Genomic DNA, 7,871 nt, shown 5'->3' on the forward strand with positions numbered 1-7,871 from the left:
CTCGGGAATACTGCCAGCAGAAACCTGGATTGTTCCGCTTCGTACTCTGTTGCAGTTTTACGGTTTGTGGCTGGGGAGGGAAGCAGGAGCAAATAAATGAAACGCGTGACCCGTATTTAATGAGCCTCCCAGGACTTTAAAAGACAGGTGGGTGGGGCGAGCAGCTGCATTGGTTGGTTTGGGCTCGGCATCAGGTTGCCATGGAAACGTGGGAGGCGGGGCCTCGCGCGGCCCGGCGAGGCGCCGTTGCCGTGGTTACCAACCCATCCTTTTTCTTACTCTTTCCCCGCAGGAGGCTTCTGTAAAACAAAAAATCACTGCACCTTCGGTTTTATTTTTTAAATTAAATTTTGCTTTTTAATTAAATAATAATAATAAACCAATGCCTTCCAGCCTAAGGTTTATTTAAAGATAGATTCTGTTTACTCCCATGCAGTACTGGGTAAAAGATTCTCTGGGCTGCTTTCTTGTATCCTGATTAACTTCATGGATTTTTATTGTGCCTTTTTCACCAACAGGGGACCCCAAGTGTCTTGCCTCATTTCTCTTCTCACCCAATCAGTAGAGCTGCCAGCTGCTGGCTGGGAAATTCCTCAAGATTGGAAGGGCACTACCTGGGGAAGGCAACAGTCAGAGAGGAACCTCAGGGGGATATGATGGCATACAGTCTATCCTCCAAATCTGCAATTTTGGGATATCTCCAGCTCCCACCTGGAGACTGACAACTGTACCCAGCTTATATCACTAGCCTTTGGGAACTGTCCAGAAACTTAAACTGCTGCAAAATGCAGTGGCCAGGCTACTGTCAGATGTGGGAAACGGGAACACTAGCACCCCTATCACTCAGTAGTCTTCCATGGCAGAATGGGGATTCAAACCCAGACCTCCCAAATTGTTATGCTGCAGTCTAAGCAGTATACCACACTGACTCTCCTATCTAAGGCTTTGTTAGGTTGAAGGCAGCATGTGCTGCCTTTGACCCTGGGGTTTTTAGCGGCTGAGGAAGCAATCCTAAGTAGGTCAACTCAGAAGTCCCTTATACCTTAGCTGTGTTAACTGTTGGATGAGAACAAAGCTAGAGTCCAGTGGCACTTTTAAGACCAACAAAGTTTTATTGAAGGTTAAAGCTTTTGTGCGCATGCACGCTTCCTCAAACAGATGCCTGCACATGAAAGCTCATATCTTGAATAAAACATTGTTGGTCTTAAAGGTGCCACTGGATTCTAGCTTTGTTCTATTAAGAACATAAGAGAAGCCATGTTGGATCAGGCCAGTGGCCCATCCAGTCCAACACTCTGTGTCACATAAGAACATAAGAGAAACCATGTTGGATCAGGCCAACAGCCCATCCAGTCCAACACTCTGTGTCACATAAGAGAAGCCATGTTGGATCAGGCCAACAGCCCATCCAGTCCAACACTCTGTGTCACATAAGAGAAGCCATGTTGGATCAGGCCAACAGCCCATCCAGTCCAACACTCTGTGTCACATAAGAGAAGCCATGTTGGATCAGGCCAATGGCCCATCCAATCCAACACTCTGTGTCACATGAGAACATAAGAGAAGCCATGTTGGATCAGGCCAATGGCCCATCCAGTCCAACACTCTGTGTCACATAAGAACATAAGAGAAGCCATGTTGGATCAGGCCAATGGCCCATCCAGTCCAACACTCTGTGTCACATAAGAACATAAGAGAAGCCATGCTGGATCAGGCCAATGGCCCATCCAGTCCAGCACTCTGTGTCACATAAGAACATAAGAGAAGCCATGTTGGATCAGGCCAATGGCCCATCCAGTCCAGCACTCTGTGTCACATAAGAACATAAGAGAAGCCATGCTGGATCAGGCCAATGGCCCATCCAGTCCAGCACTCTGTGTCACATAAGAACATAAGAGAAGCCATGCTGGATCAGGCCAATGGCCCATCCAGTCCAGCACTCTGTGTCACATAAGAACATAAGAGAAGCCATGCTGGATCAGGCCAATGGCCCATCCAGTCCAGCACTCTGTGTCACATAAGAACATAAGAGAAGCCATGTTGGATCAGGCCAATGGCCCATCCAGTCCAACACTCTGTGTCACATAAGAACATAAGAGAAACCATGTTGGATCAGGCCAATGGCCCATCCAATCCAACACTCTGTGTCACATGAGAACATAAGAGAAGCCATGTTGGATCAGGCCAATGGCCCATCCAGTCCAACACTCTGTGTCACATAAGAACATAAGAGAAGCCATGTTGGATCAGGCCAATGGCCCATCCAGTCCAACACTCTGTGTCACATAAGAACATAAGAGAAACCATGTTGGATCAGGCCAACAGCCCATCCAGTCCAACACTCTGTGTCACATAAGAGAAGCCATGTTGGATCAGGCCAATGGCCCATCCAGTCCAAAAACCTGTAAAAAGTTACCATGCTCTGTTACAAAATGTAAAAAAATGCATAAACCTTGTTTATCATTGCCTTTTTAACATATTTTGTAAATTGTTATTAATTAGATAAGGAAAGAAGTGCCTATAAAGCATTGAACCATTGATGTTGGAATTCGATTAATGAAGGTCAGCCTGCAACATAAAAAGGAATGAATGAATTATTGTTTATAAAAATGAATGTATTAATTGTAATATTAATTGTAGCCTCGACCACTGTGGCTGATTTGAGATGGCTTCAGATCAACATGGCTACCCACCAGGATCTGTTGGATGACAAAGAAAAGCTCTGGCACCCCATGCACTAGTTCTGAAATACTGTGCTCGAGCCACAAATCAAACGACAGGATCCTTAAAAAAAATAAATCACAGTGGTAGCCTATTTTTCTGCCAATAAGATTGTAGTATTGGGCTTAGTCACATTCTGTTATCCTTCCCATTAGGGAGACTGTGACTTGCTCTTGGTCAGGGGTCCCCACGATGGTGCGCACATTTTAAGTGTTTGCACAGACTCTTAAGGGGATTGTCCAAATGCTGGCAAACCCAAGGCTTGGCCTCTTTGGGAGCTCTTCCCATTCGGGGAGTCCATTGAATGCACACTACATTCCAATTGGAATGAATAAATCCTAGTTAAACCCATGCCTTTTCGTATGGTGTCTTCATTTCAGGGCATGGGTAGCAAATAACTTTGAGTGTAAAATGTCTGGAAATGGGAGCCAAGAAAGGAATCTCTGATCGAAAGAATGAGAAGGGAGCAGAGGACTTAACAGAAGTTTTGGGGCTGGAATTGAAAGCAGATCAGGAGATCTGGATGAAAGGATTCTGGATGAAAGGAAGGGTCGCTTTAAATGTATTCTCCAAGCTGCCAGCTAGCTTGGCTTGGAGAAGTGATTCAAAGAGAGAAATGCCTTCTCCAAGTTGACCAATGGGGTGGTGAGGATATGTGTGAAAGAGCCACATGTGGCTCCTGAGCCACAGTTTGGCCACCCCTGTGATAGATACAACAAGTAGGCATTCCCTCCCTCACAGGATGGAATAACCCTCCATACAAGGCTTTCTTTGGTAGGAAAAAAGCTCAGCATGAACTCATTTGCATATTAGGCCACACCCCCTGATGTCACTATTTTTCATACAGGGCTTTTTAATGGAAAGGCCCAGTAGGAACTCATGTGCATATTAGGACATACTCCATGACGTCAAGCCAGCTGTAATTGCAATCCTGTGCATTCCTGCTCAAAAAAAGCCCTGCCTCCCTAAACAAAGAACATATATATGTGAATATATTTTCATTCATATGTGTGAGTGTGCTTACAGACACATCAGGCTATTTCTTTAGAAGGCCAACCAAAAGCAACACTTCCGAGACAGCTTTGGAGTTCTGCAAAACTCTCCAACAGGCTGCATGTTAAGAAGAAGGGAAGAGAAGAACCTTCCAGCTATGATCTCAAGGCTTCTTACTGAGTACACAACGTCAGGCAGACCTGAACAGAAAAAGTTATAACTTGACACACTTCTCACCCCCTCCTCATTTGTTATCATCCAGCCTAATAAAGAGTTCTGGAGAACACTGAGGTACACTGCCAGAGGTTTTTAAAAGAGGGGAGGGGAGGGGAGGAGACCAGGTTCAAATCCCCACGAGCTGCACATCTGGGTGATCCCGGGTTCAATCATTCCCCCTCAACTCAACCTACTTCACAGGATTGTGAGAACACAGCGAAGGAGAGCACCTCTGCAGAAAGACCATGCTTGAAAATATTGCACCAGCAGTCAATGTTCCTTCTAAGCTGCGGAGTCTTGTGAACTACTGGCTTTAAAGCTGTGAGCTGTTGCATAAATTAGTTTGCTCTGGGGCCAAAAATGTGTGAGCTGGAAGCTAAAAAATTGTGAGCCAACTCACACTAACTCAGCTTGGAGGAAACACTAGCACATTATCTATTAAATATAGAATTTTAGATATAGTATAGCAAAAACTAATCAGTGCTGCAAATATATCTTGCTCCCCTTTGAATTTTGGAATTTCCCCAACTATCGCTCATCTGCCTTATCTATCAATTCTCCATATTCCAAAATTGCGTAGAGCATTTACTCTTGCCAGATGTGATACTATCCCATCAGCAGTTACCTATGATAGAAAAATCCCACTCTCATTAAGACTTTGTACCTGCAACTTAAAACAAGTTGATTCGTCGTCCCATATTCTTCTTTACTGCTCCCAATATGATACTATACGCCTTAGGTTTCTAGTCCCAATTCTGCTCAATATGACAAATTGCTCAGATGCTGCAAAGGGATGCCATCTTCTGAATGATTTGTCATCTGAAATAACTGAAAAGGTTGCTTTATTCTTGAGTCTGCTAATCAAGGATCGGTTGTCCAATGTATAGCTGCTACAGCTAAGCTGTACATGACTGGTTTATTTTGTTATTTCTGTATCTCTTTTATGCCAATAAAGTGCTTGTGTGTTTGTTTGATTAGAGGGGACACTGCCAGCAGTACAACAGCTTTTGTATTTGGAAGGAAAACAATCTATGACCCTGGGAAGCTAGCTTTCTGCGTGCAAGGACTCCTCCAACTCGCTGTTCTGAAGCGGCAGAACCGAGACACGAAGTCGCCCACCCAGCCCAGGTCTCTTCGCCCCTCAGAAGTCTCCAGCAGGGACCCCCCTAAGACCAATGCCTGCAAGGGAAGCGCTCCCCACCCAGATCTCCGCTCCGCCAATCCTCACCTACTCGCCTCTGTTCACCCCAAGCGAGAAAAGTGTTTACTGACGCCGGGATTGTTTCACACCTCGTGAAAACTACAACTCCCATGCCACCCTGGAGGACTCCTTATTAAGCCAGTCAATCAAAAGCAAAGATCCCGCCTTCCCTTTCCTCCTAGCTGAGGAGGTTGACAAACAACGGAATCCTATGTCCTCGCGACCAAGAAGGTCCTGGAAGAACAAAAAAAAAGTGGGTGTTATAAAAACATTCGATAGGTTTGCTCGGGAATAATTTCAGCAGCACCTTTATCGTTCTGCTTCGTCTGTCGTTGCAGTTTTAACGTTTGGGGGTTGAGAAGGAAGCAGGGTCAATGAAGCAGGTGACCCGAGTCTAATGAACCTTCCAGGACTTAAGGCGAGGGGCGGGGCGAGCAACTGCAGGGCGCCGTTGGCGAGAGGTGTGTGATATTGGTGGGGAAGAGGAGGAGGAGGGAGGCAGCAATAAATAAAGCTGGGCCGAGGCGGGCGGTGTCTGAGGGAGAAGGGGGCGATGAGAGGAAGGGGATGCTTTGGGAGACGAGGTGGCGGGATCCAGCTCCTCACCCTCCTTTTTTTGTTTTTTAACACTGGGGAAAAATACGAGAACGCCGTTGGTCGACTGGTGCCGTTGGCGTCCGGTTGCCGTGGAAACGGGGGAGGCGGGGCCTCGCTCGGCCTAAACTGGCGCCGTTGCCGTGGTTACTTACCCCCTCCCTTTTCTAACTCTTCCCCCCTCAGGAGCCAGAAAGTTACAGCAGCTTCGGTTTTAATTTTTTTAAATTCGCATTATTATTTTTTAAAAATTAAATTTTGATTAAAAAAAATTAACTGCAAACGAAACGGCTTATTTTAAAATCGCATTTTTTTAAAAAAAACCCATTAAATTTTGATTTAAAAAAATAATTTCTAACGAAAGGCTTATTTAAAGATAGATTCTGTTTACTACCATACAGTACTGGGAGGGGGGGGAAGATACTTTGCAGCTCTCTTGTATCTTGATTTGCTTCATGAATTTATATTGTGCTTTTTCCCCCAATGAGGGACCCCGGGTGGCTTGCCTCATTTCTCCTCACCCACTCAGTAGGGTTTCAGCTCCTGGCTGGGAAATACCTGGAGATTGGAAGGGCAGTGCCTGGGGAAGGCAATGGTCAGAGAGGAACCTCGAGGGGATATAACGGCATAGTGTCCACCTTCCAAAACTTCCATTTTCTCCAGGGAAACTGAACTCTGTAGTCTGCAGATCAGGTGTAACTGGGAAATTTCCAGATCCCACCTGGAGACTGGCAACTGTACCCAGGTTATATCATTAGCCTCCAAAAACTGTCCAGAAGCTTAAGATGCTCCAAAACGTAGTGGCCAGGCTGCTGTCAGATGTGGGAGATGGGGAGGCTGGCACCCCTATCACTCAGTTAGCCTCCATGGCAGAATGAAGATTTGAACCTGGGTCTCCCAAACTGTTATGCTGCAGTTGAAGGAGACTGGCTTTCCCATCTAGACCCTGATTACGTTGAAGGCGATGTGTGCTGCCTTTGGGTGTTTTTTTTAATGGTTTGAGGGAGCAATCCTACGTAGGTCAACTCAGAAGAAAGTCCCATTTTATTCAATGGGGCTTACTCCCAGGAAAGTGCACTTATGATTGCAGCATGCCCAGTCCTGATGACTTCTTTATACCGGCTCTACAGCTTAGCTACGTTAACTGTGGGATGAGAAAGAAAAGCCCTGGCACAAGGGTTGCCAGCTCTGGGTTGGGATATACCTGGAGATTTCGGGGGATGGAGCAAAAGGAGAGTGGCGCCTGAGGAGGGGAGGGACCTCAGTAGGTATAATGCCATAGAGTCCACCTTCCAATGGCCGTTTTTTCCAGGTGTACTGATCTCCATGGTCTCCGAGATGGTGCCACCTACATTTCCTGGCATCTGCCAAGTGTTTTTTAGAAAGTGGATGGGGCTAAGTGAAGCTTTTGCCCCAGAAGGTTTCTGATGACCCTCGGAGATTGGCTCGGCTATGCAGGTTTTTCAAGATTTTGCTTTGGCAGCAGCTGCCACCCCTACGTGGAGCTCGTTACAATCTGTAAAGAAATGCATTTTTATTTTAGAGGTCTGAAATGAGCAAAACATTCACTTTTGAGTTTTTAAAGGTTTTTATTTTTCTTTCTCAGGAAAGAGAACAGGCAGGAAGTGGGGGGGGAGTCAGTTCAATTACTTTCCAGACTTCCCTCAGCCTATCTTCATACAAATGCTAATAGGTCCAGCTAGAGACGATTGAACAGGCCAGTTCCACCCCACCCACCCCACTCCAAGCAGGCGACAGAGAGTTGGAGGAATGTAGAAAGACTTCAGAAAAAATGTTTTAGAAATTTTCAGGAAAAGCTTCTTTGACCTGGTGTTTTTGACTCAGTGGGTGGGGAAAAGAGAGAATTTAAAACTCCTCGAAGCAAAGAGGAATCTGTCTTTTGTGCTGGGACCATGAAAGCAGACAGAACTTGACTGAGGTCTGGAGTAGGTTGCCATTAGCCAGGGTTTTTTTGTCACTGGAACTCCTTTGCATGTTAGGCCACACACCCTTGATGTAGCCAATCCTTCAAGAGCTTACAGTCAGCCCTGTAAGAAGAGCCCTGTAAGCTCTTGGAGGATCAGCTACATAAGAGGGCTGTGTGGGCTAATATGCAAAGGAGTTCCTGCTACAAAAAAAAAAAGCC

This window comes from Heteronotia binoei, chromosome 20, assembly GCF_032191835.1.
Source record: "Heteronotia binoei isolate CCM8104 ecotype False Entrance Well chromosome 20, APGP_CSIRO_Hbin_v1, whole genome shotgun sequence".
NCBI classification, from domain to species: Eukaryota; Metazoa; Chordata; class Lepidosauria; order Squamata; family Gekkonidae; genus Heteronotia; species Heteronotia binoei.